General features: G+C 37.1%; 1 long non-coding RNA gene across 1 annotated transcript in view; it reads right to left on the bottom strand.

Moving 5' to 3' along the window:
- Nucleotides 1-246: 246 nt before the first annotated feature.
- Nucleotides 247-21,210, bottom strand: part of LOC116653423 — a 35,965-nt gene continuing 15,001 nt past the window's right edge. The window contains exons 3-4 of the long non-coding RNA XR_004307236.1: nucleotides 13,876-13,941; nucleotides 247-2,287 (exon numbers count right to left, since the gene is read on the bottom strand). This is a non-coding gene — a long non-coding RNA (uncharacterized LOC116653423). The remainder of the gene's footprint in view (nucleotides 2,288-13,875; nucleotides 13,942-21,210) is intronic.

Here is a 21,210-nt window from a genome sequence, read left to right as displayed (position 1 = left end):
TTATCCTAATACTCATGGGCTTAATTACTCTATTACTCCTAGAAGTTAGCACTTGAGACACTGGGGTGAAAGTCTCTTTACTAGGAGAGTGGTGAGGTCCTGGAACAGGCTGCCCAGGGAGGTTGTGGATGCCTCGTCCTTGGAGGTGTTCAAGGCCAGGTTGGATGGGGTCCTGGGCAACCTGATCTAGTAAATGTGGACGTTTGGTGGCCCTGCCAGGCAGGGGTTGGAACTTCATGATCCTTGAAGTCCCTTCCAACCCGGGTCATTCCATGACTCTGTGATTCTGTGAAAAAGTCAATATCTCTGTCTCTTGCTAGTGAGCTAGACTAGATGGAGCAGCATCTATTGTTCAAGTCAGAATATATTTTTTTAAACAGCATCATTTTGGAAAAGGCTGATTGAGAAAACAAAAATAACAAATCTCCCAAATTTCTCTTGAACTGTCAGTTTCCATTAAACTGCTGATTGCATTATAAACATGAGTTTTTTACCCAGGGAATTTTGTCACATTAAGAGTGACAGCTCAGTATAGGATCCCATACTCAGCAAAACAATGCAGCAGGAGCATACAAGGATATTTTTGTCCATCACTATGGAGATTCTGTGCCTACAGTGTGTGCAAGGATTACTCTCAATAACAGCTTCCTTAGTGATGTACAGGTATACATCAATGCACAAAAGATGGTCTATTTTGTTTTCTATATTCTTGCTGTACCTGAGGAATATCAGTATCAGAAGAATTAGGCAGATGAGATCAGCATCCACAGAACTCGCAAGTTTACTCCGGTCACATGCAGTTTCCATGCCTCTTGTCTAAAAAATGCCTCACCTGAATCTTGGACTGATGCATTAGTTCATTAACCTTGGTTGTGGTCCAGTGAACATATTTTCCTATGCTCTCTTGGAATAAATTAAGTGGTTGAGATTGGATTATTTTTACTAGTTAAAAGGAAATAAGCCCAGCAGAAAAGTACATTTAAAAAATGTAATTATCCTTTTCTATGGGAAATATATGTCTTTTTGAGATAGACAATTTAATACACTAATTAAATTGAAGTATTGATGGAGCCTATTTGAAAGCTTAATATGCAATTTCTTTTGAAAGAGAGATAAAGGCTTTTAGTCATGAGCAAATTTCTTCTTTTCTTTAGCATCTAGGGTGGCAGTACTCTTTTGTGCCTGTCACATCCACATCTGTGTTTAGGAGAGTACTGCACAAAATATTCAGCTTAGCACAATGAAGAAGCTTTTTCATGAATATTAACAAAAGACAGATCAAGACTAACCCAGCACACCGGGGGGGGAACCCTCTGTAACTTCTTTAATTGATAGCTTTCAATTGTCAAATGATTTTATGACTTTGGGCCCCGAATTTCTAGCCACTAATATTACTAGTTCTATTCACAAGTATGGAACTTAAATGTGAAATTTGAAGAGCTTGCTGGTAAAGGAATTCAGCACAAGGCTATCACCAGGCAAGAGTTCTATTAAGTCTAAATTTTGGCCCTTCCTATAAGACCCTAGAGAATGAAGGTGTAAGGAGAAAATTATAACCATTACATACATTATTTTCTCTGTATTACTTCTAAGGAACACTGAGTTTTATAGAAATTAACTGTTTTCCTAAGGAGTGGAGCATGTTCTGTGTTTCTATAAGTAATATATATCTTTTAACCCATATGATCTTTGTTATCAGTGGTATATCAGTATAAGATTTAAAGAAAACAGGCATAGATACAAAGCCTAGGGGGGATTTTTCATATATATTTTTTTTAACTTTCTGGTTTAGTTATACATATAGGTTGGCATCTTTTAAAATGGTTTTGAAATACATCCACTGAAATTCTTGTTCATTGAAAGAAAATTCAGCTCTAACCTCCTGAACGGAGAATATGGGCATGATTTTTAAATACGATTAGGGAAATGCATTCAGTGGTGTCATAAAAGCTTATGAAATACAGTTGCGCACCTGGGGCAAATTCTATCTTTTTACAAAGCAGCAAAACAGTTAAACCACGATGACTGGCTTTTTCTTGTCCTGCCCCGCCATATCTTGGACCTCTCAAGGCTTCCTCTTAGAAGAAGAAAAGTCTTTGTTAATGGCCTTTCGTATGGATGAACCAGACCCTACATGACGAGTTTTGCTTGCTGCTTTTTCAGCATTTTTCTTACTGTTGCAGCTCCTTCAGCTTCTTGTAGCAACAGTAATTGTCTCTGTAGCAGGTCAGCTTTAGGATAGTGTTTGTGTCCAGGTGTCCAGGCATCTTGCAGTGTAACATAGCCACTAGAAAAAAAGAAGTAATTAATATCATTAAGTCAGATGGATTTCTACAAACCACTAGTGACCACAGTGGTTCCTATACTGTTGTTTGGGAAATTATGATCCATGAAACATTTTGTGGTCTGCCCATAAGAGATTTAGCGCAGAAATATTTAATTGCATTCAGTGGGAAATCTACCTTTGATCTGAAAGAAGGTATTTATTATTGTGCTGGTTAGAGAAATCTTTGCTGGAGATTATGCCAGAAGTAAATTCTACATGGCCTTGCACCACAATACAGCATGCAGTATATCAGGTTTCAAGTGAAACTGTTATTTTCATACTATTTCTGTATTCTGAATGGTGATTCATCATGTCCCAGTCTGATATGCAGAGACATGGAGTAAAGTTTACATTTCTTTTATGGATGAGAATAAACTTATGAACTGTAATATTCATCATAAAAGAGCTGTTTTTTTGTTTAAAGGAATATATTACAAGATTGAATGTACTTTTCTTTACATGAGGTTTGACAGGCACTAACTAAAGCTATTGAATTTTCCTTTTCCTGGATGATAGCAGAACAATGAATTTACTTGTACTCTTTAAGGAAATATTTTTACTTTTGCAGCCTCTAACATTTATACGATAAACCACTGAATTTGTCACATACAATGGTAATTATTTTAACTGTATTTGAAGTACTTGTGCTTGTATTGCTCAGTATTTTGTTATATGGGTTGTGTATATGAAATGCTTTGATATTCCTGAAGTGCATATGCGGGTATTTACAGCTGTAGCATGGGCTGAGTCACATCACAATTAAACGGTAACCACGGCAGATTAGTCTTGCACCAGGAAAGACAATAAAGCCTCAGTTTAGAAATGCTCAGGCTGTTTTCCCACTTGTTCATCCTCATAACATGGAGGATACACTGGCACTATTTATCAGCAAGCTTATACTTCATTGCTGTAATTATTTTGTAGCATCTTACACTGCATCACATTCTGAAGGACAGATACTGTCACGATAAGAAAAAAAATACTTGCTTATGTTGCCTCATAATGTACTACCTTAGTTAATATTAAATATTTTTCCAACATTTTTCATAGGGTTTTAAATTAATTTATTTATTTTAAGAGAAAGACCCAAATCAGCATCAACAGTCATTCCATATTAGCAGTTTCAGGTCTCAGAGACTTCACATCTACTTTTTTTTTCTCTATCCAGAGCTCAGGTAACTACAATTCATACTTAGAACAACACAGCCTGTTTCACACCATTCATTTGTGTTGTCTTTTCTCAAGAAGTTCTAGGAATTGTAGGCACAGAAAATGTGGTTTATATATGTAGAAGAAATGCTAAGTCATGGCTTGAACCAATGATTGTGTGCGTAGTGGGAAGGCAGGGCCAATCCAGGTCAGCTCAGATGCATGGAGTACAGCTGAGTGTTCCAAAGGACTGGATCCTGGCTCTACCCTTTCCCAGATCTTGTTTAAGGGTTGGCAGTGGAGGCAAGGGTATCTCATTATATCTTATCATTATATCCTTATCATCCCAGGAAATTCTATGATCTTGCCTGATGCAACATGCTACAAGAGGCATTTTAAACATGTTATGTGATCATGGTTATATACTTCATCCAAAAAAGGCATTTCTGCAAAACATTCACAAATTACAGAAACAAAAATTGTTCTATTGTGGGAAAATAAAAAAATGCATAGTTTATATCTTGCCCATCAGCAAGACAGATTATATTCAATTTTAGTACAAAACTGTTTATAGTAATGTGAGAGTAAACACAGTCTTTATACCCCTTTTTTAAATCCAAGGTGTGGCAATATACATATCTTCTGAAGCTGAAGAGCCTTCACAGGGAATGCCTGACCTACTAGACTTTTCCCATATCTGTGACAAGCCACCTTAATAAACAGTACAATGTCTAAGGAATAGTTTGCTTATAAGGGCAATCATCCAGGCTATCCAGGAATGTTGCGTAGTTTCTGTCTTTTAGGTTTTTGAGATTTACTTGGATAATAAATTCAGAAATGAGTTATCTATTTTTGAATTTACATTTTGAGACGGAGAGATGACAGACTTGCACCAAAAAAGACTTAGTAAAAATGTAGTTTTCTGCATTTCGATCTCAAGGTTTCTAGGTGTAACAACCCATATAAAATAGGATTAGGAAATTTATCAGGATAAAAAAGTGAAAAGAAACAAGAGCATAGATGTAGAAAAGCACATCCTATGATGCAGCTGCCAGTGAAGAACCCTAAGGATTTAACACTTGACTTATTCCCTTCTTTTATGAAACTAGTCAATATCTTGCCAGCAGATGCTAATATAGCTCCATCAGTGTGAATGACAGTTGGCCCCACTCAGTGACACTGTTATGGTTTGCTGGTTTTAGTTCCAAAGTAAGTGACATTCAGCTGATGCTTATTCATTTGCCATATATGGATAGGTTCAAGGCTGTAAATCTAGCCTGGCTGATATTGAAGTCACTAGAATGAAACTACTATGTACTAGCTAAACAAAAGGAAACAGCAGACACAAGAGCTAGAGATAACTCTTAGATTTTAAGGATTAATGAATATTCACTTTCCCTTTATTTGATAGATGACTCAGATATAATTAGTTTAATGATTAATTATCATAATCTCACCTATTTTAATGAGCCAATTTAGCATTTGCTCAGGTGCCACACGTGTTTCTAATTGCCTTGCATACTGGACTCTAAATAAGTTGTTTCCAGCATCAAATCAGATTTGGCAGCTGTGACAGACTTGTCAGATTTCCATCCCTTCTGGGAGATCAAAGGAACTGTGAGCTCCTAATCAATGTCCTGCCAAAAAGGAAAGCTAAAAGCTGGCTTCATCCAAAATCTTGTCATTGTCATCATGCTTTCATAGAGCTTGTCTTCATGTATCGCTCTATTACCTAAAATGAATAACAATACTTTACATAAACTACTACTTGATTTAATTTGTTAAATGTAAAGGATTCGATCATCCATATATTTTTATCATCATATAATATGGTGATAAATTGCCCAAAATACCATTTACAGGAAACAGAGCTGGAGATTGTTAGTTTGAACTCTTAAGTCCTGAGGAATGTGCTGGTGTGATAGGCTTCATCTTTCTCCACTTCATTACACTTATGCTTCTCTCTCTTTACCACAGCAGAGGGAAGAAATAGAGAGAAGGATGACTTTTTCTTGGGGTGAAGATGTGAAATGAGAGAAGAGCATCATATTAAAAATACTAAATACTTAGTGGCTGCCAGTGTTGTATTCTTTTTCTGTTTTGAGCATTTGGAAAGTATTATCTAGAAAACAGTTACTAAAGGTCATCAGTAATTTCCATGAAGGCAGGAAGGACAAATATACTAATGTCTGCAATACATTCTGTAAGGCCTAATAAATAATAATTTAAAAAAGAGTTAAAAATGGAAGTTGGTTTTTTTTTCCTTTCTTCAGAATTATGGTAGCATCTGCTATTCTGGTAAACCTATTTGAAAAGACAGCAAAAAATTAAGGAAAAATTCCACATATTGGAGTACTTCAGTGGATTTAAGGAGTGTAGTTTTTCTTAAGATAAGTGTAATGTTTACTATGTAATGGAAATATTTCAGCTCAGACTATTCCTTTTCTTTTTCTTTTTTTTTTTCCTATAATAAATACGTATAAGGAAAAAAGAATGAAAGTCAATAGCTGAGATATCCTTACATGTTCCAGCAATACACTGAAATAAAGCTTACAGTTATTCTTCTTACATCCTGCTCAAACAAATCTTTATTAATTCTCTATTTAAAATAGAACACGTTGTGTGTCCTCCTAATGGGCCACATCCTGCTATCAATATTTTAACAGATTCCCCCATGGACTGTAATGTAGAGTCTGCTAAAAAAACTGATGGTGCCATTATGTTCAACAGTAAGTTTATTTAAATAAAATTATTTTTCTTTATGTTTACTCAGATTTCTGCTAATGAGAGGCAGTAGTTCACTGGTTAAACTAATTATTTGCAAACACATTATATTTCACTTATTTTTATAAGGATTGATTCAGTCTGAAAACCTGTCAGGAACGTTCATTCTTTCCTTCCATGGATTAACACAAAAGAGCTCAGTAGCTTAGAACAGATTCAGAAAATGTCTGTAGAAGCCATTTGCCACAATTTAGGAAGAAATCATTGCAACATTGTGTGATATATGCGCAGTTAGAGCCTTGCTGGAAAAAGAAGCTGGGTTATAAGATGAAGAGCTAGAAACTGCAGAACAGAAAGTTCCACATAAAAACTAAAATACAGGAATTTATAAAACAATTCTGTATGTATTCATCTGACTTCTATTGGGATTCACAAAGCTAAGGAAATTCAGTAATTTCAGAAAGTTACTGAAACTGGTTTCCCCTGAAGAACTGTCTTCAGAAAGTATTCTACCTGAAATTTATACCTAGTGTCTGGATTTAGTATGAAAATTACACTGATTTATTTAAGATTGAAGATAGAAAGAGGCAAGAACTGCATAAAGTGGGGACAGTCGCCACCAGAATCCCACAGCAGTCCCATTGCAAGCCGTTCTGATGGTCTGAGGCAAAAGCACAGGGGGAGAGCAGCAGCAGCATGGCCAGTCTTAGGCAGCAAGAAGGTGCAGGTACTGGGTAGGTCCAGAAAGAAGTCTGGAGGGAAGCAGCAGGTCTCAGGTAGCAGGCCTTGGAGAGTCTGTCAGTATGCAGGCATTGTGTAGTGAAGGATCTGATGGCAAGCACCTCTTCTTCAGCATTCAAGCATTGCACTGGAAGAGAGCAGCAGCAGAGTGTCAGGCCTTAGGCAGCAAGCAGGTAGAGTACAGAGCAAGTCCAGGAGGGAGAGGCAGGTTGTGAGGCTTCTCATGTCAGAAACCTACTTGTTCATGAAGAATGTGTTGTCAAAAACTCCTGACTTCACTGTTTCTGATCCCTCTCTTATCCTCCTTTTTTCCTGCCTACGTGACATCCCTAGGTGCCTGGGTGAGAGTCATGTGCGGCACCCCCTGAGACGGCCATGTTCCTTGAGATAAGCCCACACAAAAGACTGCTTCCTGGACATTAATCTGCAGCTTCTCTCTCTCTCGTTGCTCCTGGCATAAAAGAATAATCTCTTACATCACTCAAATCATTGTTCAGTACATATTACTGAATATATACCAAGTAGAAGAATTTCTTTCAGTGACAACATGTAGTTTCAGTGTTCATTATTTACAATGTGAATGATTCGCACTGTGTACATGTATCCATTTGGCAAATGATTTGCAGAGGTCTTTACTTCCAAAATCAAATCTTACTTTTGTATGGCAACCAGCTTATTAAATTATGAGAGAACTGGAGACGAACAAAATTTTCTTGTCTTCTCATCAGTAAGCCAAAACCACATGCAAGTCTAGAAGGTGCTGCTTTTGCTTTTTACCTTACCATAGGATCAGCGCAATCAGGTTCAGTATATTCATGTGCTTTTTTTTGGTCTTGTAGTACAAAGAAGAAACCCAGGAGTTTAGCCATGTTACTTATTATATAGGTAAGTAAAACTATGATATGTGTCCATAGGCACTTGGTTACAGAAAGTCACCTAATCAGTATATCTCAGGTTACAAATAAACACTATTACCAAATGAAAGAAACCAATATCCTACAGCATGGGACAGATCCTGCTGTTTACAGTTGCACACACAAGATGTCGGTTGCTCAAAATGACTGGAAAGAAAAAAAGGGTAATTCTCTATTCTCCATGCCCTGGCACATGAGAAGTGCTGCGGTGTGGGTGGTGCACTCTTGTCTTGTACTTTTGGGCCAGCAGTATGAGACACACATCTCTGAAAGTCACAAAAATATTTCCAGCAAGATCTTTTTTGGGAGTTTCTATCTTTACATAGCTCTTTCAGTCTGCTGGTTGATATAAAGGTACAATCTGTGAAAATGTCTTGGAAAAACTAAAAAAAAAAAAAAAGAAACAACCAAAACCAACTTGAAGAAGTATAAAAGCTGCTTCAAATGTAATGCCTCCTATTTTACTTTGTTGGCTTATGACAGCAGAGCTGGATGTTGGTGGTACAGCAGTAGAGGTTGAACCTTCCTGACAGTATTCCATTATATGTTGTTGCTGTGTGACAGACAGCAGCAGAAGGGCAGTATGACAGAATGGTGGCTGACATGGAAGTGCAGATGAAGCCAACATGCGGTGTTGAATTCCTCCATGCAGACAAAATGGTACCCACTGACATTCATCGATGCTTGCTGAATGTTGATGTAGACCAAGCAGTGAAAGTCAGCACAGTGGATGGTATGTTTCAGCAGCGACAACAGTGGGTCATCTCCACTGGTGCAGATTTTTATGAGCGTGGCATGCCATCTTTTGCTCATTACTGGTGAAAATATATAGTTAATGGTGGTAACTCTGTCAAAGAATAGTATTTTGTAGCTGATAGTTTGTTCTATCGATTAGAGTTATTGTACTCCATATCAGTTCTAGTTTCCATGAAAATAAAGAGGAGGCACTATTTTCAGAGTGACCTTTGTAAATTTATGCAGCACAGTGTAAGTGGATGTGCTCAGTCTGGTTTTGCTTGCATTTACTGTCAGGAGATCTGCTTATAATTGCCATATGCTAATACAGAATCATAGAATCACAAGGGTGGAAAGGACCTACAAGATCATCTAGTCCATTTGTCCTCCTGTCACCATTACTACCCACTAAGCCCCTAAACCATATCTCGCAGCACCTCATCCAAGGGCAGGACATGTCACTTGACCTTGTTGAACCTCATCCTATTCACCCATTCAAATAGGTGAAGACACAGGACAGTAATAAACAGATTATGCATGATTGTTTATGATTATTGGAGGCTTGAAATTAATTTTGTCCCTTTAAAACCTGAAGATCCCATGTGGTTTTTATCTCATGACATAAAATTAAGTAAATAATAGGCATGTTGATTAGTGTCTACTACTGTTTCAGTGCTGCTTTTGCATAAGTGAATGTAAAATACTTGAACATGGTCTTTAATATTATTTAGGAACATTTTATATTTCACATTAATCTATTAGATTTCTTAGCTTTAATAAAGGAATAGAGTTTCTATAAAAACACTGATCCTATTAGCTACATAACGGCAAGCCTTACTTCAGTATCATTTAAATAAACAAATAATAATTAGAGCTGATTTAAATACTTATCCTACCTGATTAGTATACAACATCAACAAATAAGTTGGCTTCAAATGCATAAAATTAAACCTCTCTCATCTTCCAAAACTGACTACTACAGAAGAACTGTGGGAAAAGGAATATAAAATAATTTAGCGATCTTTGTTGTAATGCAATCAATGAACTGACAGTTCAGCTGCTCTTAAAATACCCTTATCTGGTATAAAGCAAAGGGATCTGGTTCTGCACGTTACTTGGTCCTCTTTGCCAAACAAGTTTGCCACGTCCTACACTTTTGTCACACTTGTGCAGACAAAGCTTGCAGAGGTAGAAGAGAGCACAAAGAAACCCTCCAGTTTTCAGATATTTACAGCCTCACTTGTGGTAAAGGTCCTGAGATGTAATTTAGTCCCAAACTGTCAAAAATCAACATTTCAGGTTTTGATAAGTAAATTAGTAAAAAATCTTGTTGTCTTGTTCTGGTTATAAGAAAGCTAATACATAGTCACCTAGAACATAATGTTACTTTATCAATAATTTACAATTTTAATGCACTTCTTTAAAAATCACTTTGGGGCAGAACTTCTTTGTACTAATCTGATGCAAATTTTATATATAAATCATGTCCTAAAAATGGATCCACCTAATCAAAGTCTTAGGTTCACCTTGTCATCTCTTACTCAAAGCTTAGCATTCAAGCAATGCAGCAGAACCACCTCTGTTCTGAACTCAGTGGGATGTGAAATAGCAATATAGCAAGCAAGCACCATTTCTCTTTGTAGAGACAGAACACCAAAGATGTCAGGATTAATTATAAAATGGGCTGTCAGAAGTACCTACTAAGAAAACAGACAGCAAAAAGAGTTCAAGATGAAAGTCATCTACTTTTTTTAAAAAATTAACATTAAACACAAAGTTCATTTCTGTGTCATGAGACAGAAACTGTGCCATCTGCTAGCAGAAGAAAGCTCTTTGGGTTCTAGTCACAGTGAATACTGTGGGCTCAGCTGGTGATTATGGCTATACTGTGTATTCTACTAGAATTGCCAGAGACAGGAATAAATGGAGGAAACTGAATATCAGCAATAGCTAAAACATGTTAGTGGGAAACTCTGCTTTTCATTATAGAATTTGTGTATTAAAATCCCAATTGGATTAGCCTCAGTACAAATGTTGCTATACTGCTTCTGATTTCCAGTCTAATGTTGGAGTGACTTTGTATAAATCAGCTAGAAGTATATCCCAGACGAGAGTCAACATAGTTTGTTAATTTGAATACACGTTAGTCTGTTTGTGAGTCAATTTACCCCTACACTAGGAATATCAAGAAGACCGGTGCTTGCCACAGGGCCAGAGCTGAGATTGTTGCATTGAAATTGCCAAGGCTGTGTCCTAGGGACAATTACCTTCAGCTTCTCACCTATGTGATCACCAATAATGTCCTAAGAAAGATAATGGAAATATAAGGAGTGACTATGGGACTTTGGAGTCCCATTAATGTTTTCTGTTCTGCCACCAAAGGATATGAGGTTCCATAGGATAGGACATAGCTTTGTGGAAGGTGAAAAATGCAGGGCTTTTATGACTCTCATATCAAGTGCCTGTACACAGGCCCACTCCTGATGGGAAACGAATATGTCAAGTTGAAGATTTGTGCACAGCTGCTACTGAGGTCAGAGATGCAAGATAGCTCACATCACAGGGATGCTGAAGGGGATGGAAGTGTCCTTTTAGGAAAGCCAGGGTGGGAGAGCAGGAGGGTGGTTGTTATTATATACAGAGGAGAGCAGCTCTGCAAAGAAATGAACAAGGGAACAGCTGAGAGTTTGTGTGCCAGGATCAGTGAAGCTGTTAATTTGTGTGTGCCATGCTAGGCTTCTGCCCAATGAAAACAATGGTAAAGACCCTCTCCAAACATCTGGAAGAATCTTAATGGTTTCAGGCTCTGGTTCTCCATAAGGTCAGTATATGATGGAAGAGTAATATGGCAGGGTGCAACCTGTCCAGGAAACCTGAGAAGTATGTTGATGCGTAGCTGGTGAATAAGATGATAAAGGGAGGTGTGTAGTTGTCTTTAGTATCCTACAGAATTCTGTAGGGAAGATGGAGCTAGAATTTTCCTAGTTTGAACAGCTAAGGTTGGCAAGATAATAGAAAATGCAACAAATTCTGACTAATAAAAGAAAAAATAATACGAGGGCAATCAAACTCTGTAGCAGTAGTCCAGGGATGCTTCAGAGTCTCTATCCTTGAAGATGCTCAAAACACATGTGAACAAGACCCTGAGTAACCTGATCTTACTATGAAGTTAGCCTTAATTTGGAGCAGGAGTGAATCAGGAGTTCCTTCCAAATGAAGTTATTCTGTGATTCTGAAAAGACCATGTAATTTTCTCTGGGCCTGAAATATCTTTATGCCCATGCATCTAATCGCTTGTAACAGCAGGAGATGACCACATACAGACTGAACACTGGGAACAGTCCTCAGCCCATGCTGTTAACTGAATCATGTGGGAAAATGCTTCCCTGTAGCAGGTCTAAACAACGCTGGGGAGTTTGCTAACATTTTAATTATGGAAGTTGATTAACCATTACTCAAACATATGGTCTGGCCCCTTCTTTAATTATTAGTTTGTGCATAATCATACTAATGAGTGTAAACTGTAGTTAATAATCAGATGTGATCTTCTAAATGTCATCCCATTTGTAATATATAAAACATTTAAGCAGTTACTAGAATGTCTCAATTCCTCTGACAGACTTTATGCTATCAGAATGTAAGGATAAATTTACTAAGTGTTCTGTAAATACAATTATTTCCTACATAACTGAAAACAGACTTGTAGGTCACAGAATTACTCTCATTTTGGAGTAAAAGGTGTTTTAATACAAATATTTGATTTTCTGATTTTCCCAAGACTGACTTTATTTGAGGAAAGTACCATCTAAAAAGAGGGAGAGAGTCATTTTTGTTGAAATACAAAGGCCTTTGGTACAAAGTAATTATCTACCAACTGTTCAAAATGCTTCTTTCTGTTTTTAAGTTATCATTGAGCCAAATTCTGTTTTCAAAATTCATAGAAGCATCTTGCTACCCTGCAATCAGCAGAACTGAAGTTGTTTGAATCTGTATGTGAATTATAATGGTATGATTTGGCTCAAATTTTATAGTACTTCTGTCTCATCAGTTTCAACAAATTACTCAATCTCAGTTTATGCTAAGGGCTTTTCAATATATTTAATACAACTCACTGCTGCTGAAAATGTGATAGTAGTGAGCAGCTGACCTTGCAGTATGGTCAGTAATCAGTTTTTCTGAGCTGAAATGCCCTTTGGGATCAGCCTCACACAGTGCATACCATTATGGTTGCAGTTCTGCCAACGTGTTCAACGTATGCTTGGCATTAAACATCTGAGTACATAAAAGTAATTAGGTTGTTCTTGAATTCAAAGATAAACGCATAATAAAATGCTTCCTTCTTTCCTATGCATATTCCCACAGGGCTGGCTTCCTATCTTGCCAACTTCAGAACTATGGATTATAAGCCCCTTTCAAGACTGTATATTACTCTTTGCTAGGTTAATTGAAAAGGTTGTAACTACAATTGATACTGATGTACGGGCATAATAAATTGTATGAACTGTAGACTCATACAAGTCAGAGATCATTTCCTGATCACAAATAGCTGGTAGCCCAAGTCTATTTACAGTTGCAGCAAGAAAGATCAAGCAAGATTAATTTTGCTGCAGCTATAGTAGTAGAAGTATGATATCCACAACAGTGCCAGAAAGTTGCACTTAAAGTTTGCCCAGTTCCAACCCTCTCTCAAGGCCAGGGCTGCTAATCATTAAATCAGGCAATAGATCAGGTTGTGCTGGGCCCCATCCAGACTGGCTTTGAGCATCTCTAGGGATGGCATATCTGCATCTTCTCTGGCATCCTGTACCACTTGCCACCTTCCCAGTGAAAAATTTCCCTCTGACATCTAATGTAAATCTCCTCTCCTTTAGTTTAAAACATTGGCCCTTGTCCTGTGGTAGTCTGCTTGTGTAAACAGGCGACTTTTGGCTGATTTCAGGCTGACTTTTCAAGCATGACCCGATCCATCTGAATGGTGTCCCTTCCCTCTGCCGTATCACCTGCACTTCTCAGCTTGGTATTATGTCTGCAAACTTGCCGAGAATGCCCTTTACATTTAACATTTTAATCAGTGACATAGATAATGAGATATAGTGTACTAGACTTGATATAAATCCGTGGGGAGCTGGCCTCAAACTGCACAAAGACCGTTGGTTAACAACCCTCTGGCTGTGACCATCCAACCAAATGCATTATAAATGCATTTTTGTTTTTGAAGAGTATGGTAATGGATTAGCATTTTCATTATTGACGAGATTGCTGACCAATAATTAGTAAGTCACAGACCTTTACTGCTATCCTGTCATCCTTCAAGGAAACTGTTGGTATCGCTCTCTGTCATTTTGAAGTACACTGTGGGAAAGAGAAGTTCCAATTTAAATTCAAGCCAAGTGAAACAGAGGAAAAAAAAATGTTGTCTTTTGTGAACTGAAAAACTGGGTTGCAAGTTTGCGTAGATGGAAGGGAGTCCAAAGGGTCAAACTTCTGAAATCCTTCATACTGTGTGACAAATGACTAAAAATACCATCAGCTTAAGACTTTTTTTGTTAACTTTGATATTTCTCCCGTGGTTTAGGAAATTTACCATTTGTCACAAGAAGTAATTTATCCACCATATCATTTTTTTCCTTAAAAGATATACATATATATATATATATATCTAAATGCATTTACTGGTTTCCACTTCGCTTAAGCATATTTTAAACTACTAAATATCCCTGAGTGTGTTTCTGTGCCCACACAGGAACTGATGACAGAGCTTGAGAACAAGTACTGAGCACCTCCCAGCAGAAAAATGCTAACATTAAGTGATCTGAAACAAACTACAAAACCTTGTGGATTACTAGAAAATGTTCTATAGAGATTACCAAAAAAAGTGCCAGAAACACTGTAACATATAGCAGTAACGTGTTTGAGTCATTCCCATTTAATCATGTGCACTCCAAAACCTTTTCCTGCTATTTGCTGTCTTTAATTACATTCACTAATTGCATAGCAGCCTTATATGCTAGTTGCAAACAAAAAAATATGGCTAGGTAAGGAATTCAGAAGCAGCTGCTGCTGCTGAAGTTAGGGGGCAATTTAGGGTTGCAAGGACAAGGGAAGTACCTGCAGCTTATTCTTCTTTTTTTTTTTTTTTTTTAATTAATATGTGTCAGTAGATCACAGTTTCTCATTTATCTTTATACTAACAGCTACGACTCATCTTAAGTTCTTCTTCAAATCCACACTCAGTGATCAGCAATATTGCAAGGATTCCTCCACAGTGACCCTGGAAAACTAGCTTTGTTTCTGGTAATCAACAACATTTGTTTCTACCAAACATTTAAAGGTGTACCTGTAAGAGCTTACTTGAGCGCAGGAAATTTTTAAGTATTAACATAAAAGTTCAGTAGCCCTCTTGGCTTGCAGTACATCTGTTCCCTACCTGAGGTCAGCTGATTGTAACTTCAGTGTCAGCTAGAGAGGCTAAGCATGTACCGTGGGGCACATAAACAGTGAAAACCAAAATCAATTCATGTTTATTTAAAAGTTGAGCGGTTAAAATGTAAAAAAACTTGAAGTTCATTGTGCAGCTGATCTTTAATATGTCTTGTTTACTGGTGTTGTGACTGTCCATCCCATAAGTATCAAGTCTTTCTCGTATCAAGAACAATTTTCTTATGTAATTTTCTGGGAAACTGTGTTTTTAGGAGACATTCAGTATATAGTGCAAGAGCTACATGTAAAACAAAGAACTGTGCATGTAATCAACCTGCTGAGTTAATCTGACCAATCCAGAGAGAGAGCACCAGAGAAGCTCAGGTCTGCCGATCACACCTGAGGATTTCAGATATTTGTGAAACTCTTTTTAATCTTTAAGTAATTCCAAAAGTCTGCCAGTATATCAAGTAAGTGACAAAATATGTTTCTTTCCCCAGAATGGGAATAGTTGATTAATATTGTTTCTGCAGTCAAGTTCTTTTAGCTAAGTTTGGCTCCATGTGTTTGACTCTTGAAAACAACACTTGATGTCTACTTAACCTCAACCAAAGCTTACTACCAAGCATAAAGGTTCTATATTGCAGTAAAGCAATTATTAAATGAAACAGCCATCCAAACCTGAGATTTAACTAGAAACATCTATGCAAATTTCCACATCTCACATGTATTTTATGCCTCTAGGATTTCATGTTGACTTTTAACTGTATAGGTTTAAATTCATGTAGCTTTATACTAGGAGATGAACATATCAAACAAATTATTAATAGATCAGAAAAAAAAGAACTTCATTATGTGTGAAGTGTGACTCACGCTTATCTATAAAAAGTTCCATCATGTGATTCATTGGGGTATGTAAGAAAAATATTTATAATCTGTTCAAAGGGTACTGCCTCATTAACAGAACTCAATTGGTAAAAAAATATATATTATTTATAAAAACACTGCAGAGCACCCATAATTTGCACCTATGTTTACTGTTTTACAGTTCTCCATTATTTTGTAACTGTCACCTTACTGAAAAAGGAACTCGAAAAGTGAGAGTAATAGACTATAAAGAACATACAGTAAAGCAATTAAACAACGCACGTTAAAACAAATTAATTTCCTTTGCTGGTTTCCTAACTGAGACTAAATATTAAAATTTCCTACCTTAACAATAGCATAAAGCATTTAAATACGTGTGGTTTCAGAAAAGAGGGGAAAAAAAAAAAAGAACTTGGATTTTGACAGAGCAATGCAATGGGTATATCACTGTGCAACTTGTCTCAACAAAGTTCAAGAGCCATTTGGGAACTTTTAAAATATCTGTAGTTCTTACGAGTTAAGAGCATTGTTGGCAGCTATTCTGATCCAAGCTATATAAGTGAAAAAAATTACTGTTGAGAACTGAAGAAAGATTCTCACAATAACTAGATGTTATAATGGAAGTTACTGGCAGGGCAATACAGCATCTTTATTTCCCTAACAGTTCTTCTTTGTCTTAACTGCCTCCCCAGACCAGCAGATAATAGTCAGATCCAAAAGCAAACAGTTTACCTCTACTGAAGCCAGGATATAAAACTGGCTATTTTATGTGTACTGTTGTTATTTAAGGTCTGACAGCCGTAGGGGAAGCATCTCTACCTGGAGATTGTTTCCTTTGAAGTGTTTGGTGAGCCCTGATGCTCAGAAAAGGGTGATTCCTTCTTTATTACTGGATTGTGAACTCTGCCTTTATTGGGTGATCAGAAACTGGCCTTCCAGAACTCCTTTGTTTCAGAACTTATTTCTTTAAATTTGTTTTGGAGGTATTCAGTGATTTTGTGCGGTAGCAAGAATGAAGCCATAGGATAATAATGTGATGTATAAAGTCATCTTTTCAATTGATGAGCCTTTCCAGAGATGACTTAAACACAATATTTTTGCCCCAAGAAATGAACATTCGAGTTGACCTGGGTAAATTTCACTTTTGCTTATATGAAGTAGATATTTACGTGCTTTACAGCAGATTATTTTAAATATCATTTGGACAATGAGTCTACTTATAGCTCACCTGGTCCCCCATATGAAGAAAGTACTCACACACTATCTATCAGTTTGAGCCTAAATACTTGACAGTGGTTCGTATACTTAAGAAAAAGAGAAAACAGTAGTTCCATTCTCAACCAAGGAGTGAGTAAATTCAAACTTCATTCAGAAGGATCAGTAAGGAGTTTGTGCTCATTGTGAACTCATGCAGCTAGTAGCAGCTAACAACCTATTCTGTCCTTTTAGAATCATGTTTCCCACATTATACGAAGAACTTGCTATAAATTACTTGGACTGACTTAGTGGCTGAGCTGTTTCCCAGTCTTACACAGTATCTTAGAAACTGATTGTGTGTGACAAGTTGCACAGCAAGATTATAGGCAGTTGAGAGCTGTACAGAGGCTTTTATTGTTGCTTCACTGTGAACAGATACAGTTTAGAAAAAATACACCATTTGGTAATGGAATTTTCTTATTGGTGGGGGTGTATAATACATGTCTGGTGATAATTAATCTAATATTTAATTGGATGGGATTTTTGTCCTTGTTTGCAAGCAATTAGAATCTCTGCCAGAAAAAAAAAGCTCTATTTTTACCCTCTGTAATGACATGGAGAGCTGGATGAGATAAAGAGACTGAAAGACTTCCTCTTGAGAAATTATGAACCCACCACTTCTTTTGACATCTCACATTGTCATAGTTCTGAACAAAGCAGTTCATTATGTGCTGTTCAGGTAGTGTTCAACGTGCGCCGTCGTTCAGGAAGTAGTTCGCCACAAATTTCCCTGAATACTTTGCTTCATGTGGCCTATAAACAAATTTAACAACAACTTTAAACAGAGTTCTGTAACCTCAACCTTCTCAAGCATGTATCCTGCCAACTTTGAAAAAGATCACTCTGGAATATATCAGCTAGCAAAGATGTAAAGCAAATCCAGTGTGCTGCATATTTTTGACTACCACAGAACACCTAGAAGTTTGATAATAAAGTGCAGTGATAGGTGAGTGGATGTGAAATAGAACCAAGCACGTAAATTCTATTTAAATCCATGGCTGTTATCTTCAGACTACTTGTTCAGTGCCTCAAGTCCATTGCACATCACTTTGGACTTTAAGGTCCTTGTAGACACAAGCATGCCCCCAAAAGCCCAAATCGATCCCTGTTTTTAGTCTTGTCTCCTGCAACTATTTTCATGTATCATGTGACTGATGATAACCCTCCTTTTTGGAGCCAAGGTGCTAGACCAGAAAGTCTGACCTAGTGTCAGATCTTTGTGAGCCTGGAGCAGTTCCAACTCAAGCATTCCACTTTGCATTATCTGTTTCCAAAAGCTATATGGTTTGCTATTCTGATGGTTTGCTAGATGCTTTTTTCTCACCCTAGTTGAGCTGTAGCACAATGCAAAGAGCTCTTCTGGCTTAAAGAGTCCCAGGTTGAATGCTGTTTTACATAAAGCAGTTGATTAATGTAGGCTGTACTGAGAGCAGGGGCCAGTAATTTAGACTGTACTGCATTGTAATCACAGCTCACGGCTGCAGTTCTGTGAATTGTTTCTCTGGATTCAGCTCAGACACAGATGTTTGAGTTTGTTTTTTTTGTTTTGCTTTGTTTTTTGAAATTCATGGTTTTGACTGATCTCAGTACAAATCTGTTGTTAACATTTCTCACAGCCTGTATCTACCCATAACAGCGTTAGGTAGTTATTTTTTTAAAGCCTGAAATACTGTTGCATTTAAAACTTTGTGCAATGCACATGGTAATGGAAATTGAGTGATTTTTGTCACAAACCTGACCAGAGAATTTGATTTTAAAACTTCCAAGGAGACTTAAAAAAAGTTTTTAAACCACACTGTAATAAGATTGTAAGTTCTTAAACATAAAGCAAGTAACATTTTTTTTTATTATTACTATTGTTGTAAATTCATTTTCTAGTAGAAAACTAGATGATTCCTTTCCTAGTGAAGGAGGGATTGTGTGGTCCAGGATCTCAAACTTCACTGATACCATATTTCAGTTTTAGCTTCAGGGAAGCTGCAGTGTTTGAAAGAACCCAAGTGTGATGCTTTCTGAAGAATTCTTTCATTAACAGCAACCATATATAATTCCTAATGTTACAAGTACAGAAGGATTATATGGAAGGATGGGGAAAAGGAACAATTTGATACATATTCAGGCTCTTGTATTACGGCTGTGGCTCTTGTATATTTTCTAATGTAAGATCTAATCTAGTCTAGTACAACCACTAACTCAGATTTCTCGGGGGGACATCTATATTAATTTGATAACACATTCATTTTCCAGTTAACTGTTCTGCCACGGTCTGGGCAGGAAAATTTGTTCTCCAATATGGAAAATAAATTGGAGCATAAAGATATCAAGAGATCATCATATATTTCATGCTCAAAAAGAGTCTTTATTTGCATTGATCAGATTATTCATGAGTCAAGTGTTGTTTGTTGCAAAATCAGTTTTTCTATCTGTGTAATGGATCACAGTAGCAGGAGTCACTGGGCAGAGTCAGGAGCTCAAAAGTAGGTTTATAAACTTTATGGGATTTAAAGATACTTTCAGAGCTAGGATTAATGAATGCAATTTCAATTATCACCAGTTCTTTTCACTTTTTCTAATAACAAGACCATACTGGTCTATCTGTTTTTTATGTGTGTATGGAGAGAGGGAGTGGAAAGACAGGAAGGATTTGATGCTCAGTTATAAAATGCAGCAGAAAGTGAATCATTAATTTTCAAAATTAATTAACACTGCCAACCTCTGTTTATACCTCTTAGTCATCTTGAGCACAGTCCCTTCTTGGAGAAAAAACAAAATAACTTGGCAGTTCCATCAAAACATAACTTTTATCCTCTAACTTTTCTTCCTTTAAGCTCTCCTGTCAGATTTAGATTTTTTCTTAATGCCATATAGAGAAGAAAAATGAAGTCTCTTACCAAAGAAAATAAGACAGTGTCCTATTAGACATCATGGTCTAGATAGAAGAAAGGTATTGTAAATGTTGGAAGTCTGGAGCAACTTTTCTCCAGGTGCTTATCAAGATGAGCTTATGGAATTCAATCAGTAATTTAATATGGCACGAGACAGAGTTTCACTGAAGACCAGGCTTGGGTAGTTTAGGAGCTGACACATGACTTCTGTGACTCTAATGAAAGTGCACAGTATCACTTTGTATATGCAGGAGCTGTATATCTTTTAAAATCTGCAACAAAGTGCTTGTTTATGAATGCATTTAATTGACATTTAATTGTCAATAATTTTAGGCACTACCTGCCCAATAATTGCCTAAGGTTGGAAAGGCAATCTTTCCTACTAGTTGTCACTTCCTAAAATCTGTGACTGTACAAACTGCATACCTAAGGATAACAGGGTAATATTTAGAATGGAAAGTAAACAATCATCCTTAAATAACATACAACACTGACTGGGGAGTTCTGAGATGGTTCCCTCGTTTCTGTGGTAGGGGAGTGCCAGCTTAAGCGTTACCACTGCATTTCAAATGGCAGCATCTAGGTAAGAGCTCTGCAGTACCACCTCCAAATGAACTGTCAGCCCTTGGGATGTGGTGGGGGAAAATCTGGGACTTTTGTTCTAACCACCAGGAACTGTTTTTAGAGGTAGCTGTAATTAATTACATCTTTCTGGCATACCTACTTCCCTGTGGGCTGTATAGGAAAGACTCAGGGCCTCACTTAGCTCAAGGCACCAGGAGAGAAAGTAGGTGCCTAAGTGAGCTACAAGCACCAAAATAAACTAAACTAAAATAAACTCAGATATTCAAACATTAAGATTAAATGCTCAAATTTTAAGTAGTTTGTGAGAGTTGTGGTTGATCTCAGTATGTTTTGTGAGCTGCCAGAAACCAGCCAGAAGAGCAGTCTGTTTGTATCTGGGTCTTCTGTGTTAGTACACAGTAAGTAAGTACTTGGTGTGATGCTGTTTCTTTCTGGGATGCAAGGGAAGTTTGTTAGCATTTTTCTAAAGGGAGATGCAACAAAACTAATAAGCATTTACAGACAAACTTGCACCAGTTAAAATAAACCATCTTAACATTACATCTTTCATTAGTTCACTACATCTACTCTGTATACAGGTTCCCAGTCAGGTATTTGTAGGAAACTG

The sequence above is a fragment of the Coturnix japonica genome, chromosome 4 (genome assembly GCF_001577835.2).
Source record: "Coturnix japonica isolate 7356 chromosome 4, Coturnix japonica 2.1, whole genome shotgun sequence".
Taxonomy (NCBI): domain Eukaryota; kingdom Metazoa; phylum Chordata; class Aves; order Galliformes; family Phasianidae; genus Coturnix; species Coturnix japonica.
Note: the sequence above shows the minus strand (reverse complement) of the source record. Positions and strands in the feature narration are given on the sequence as shown.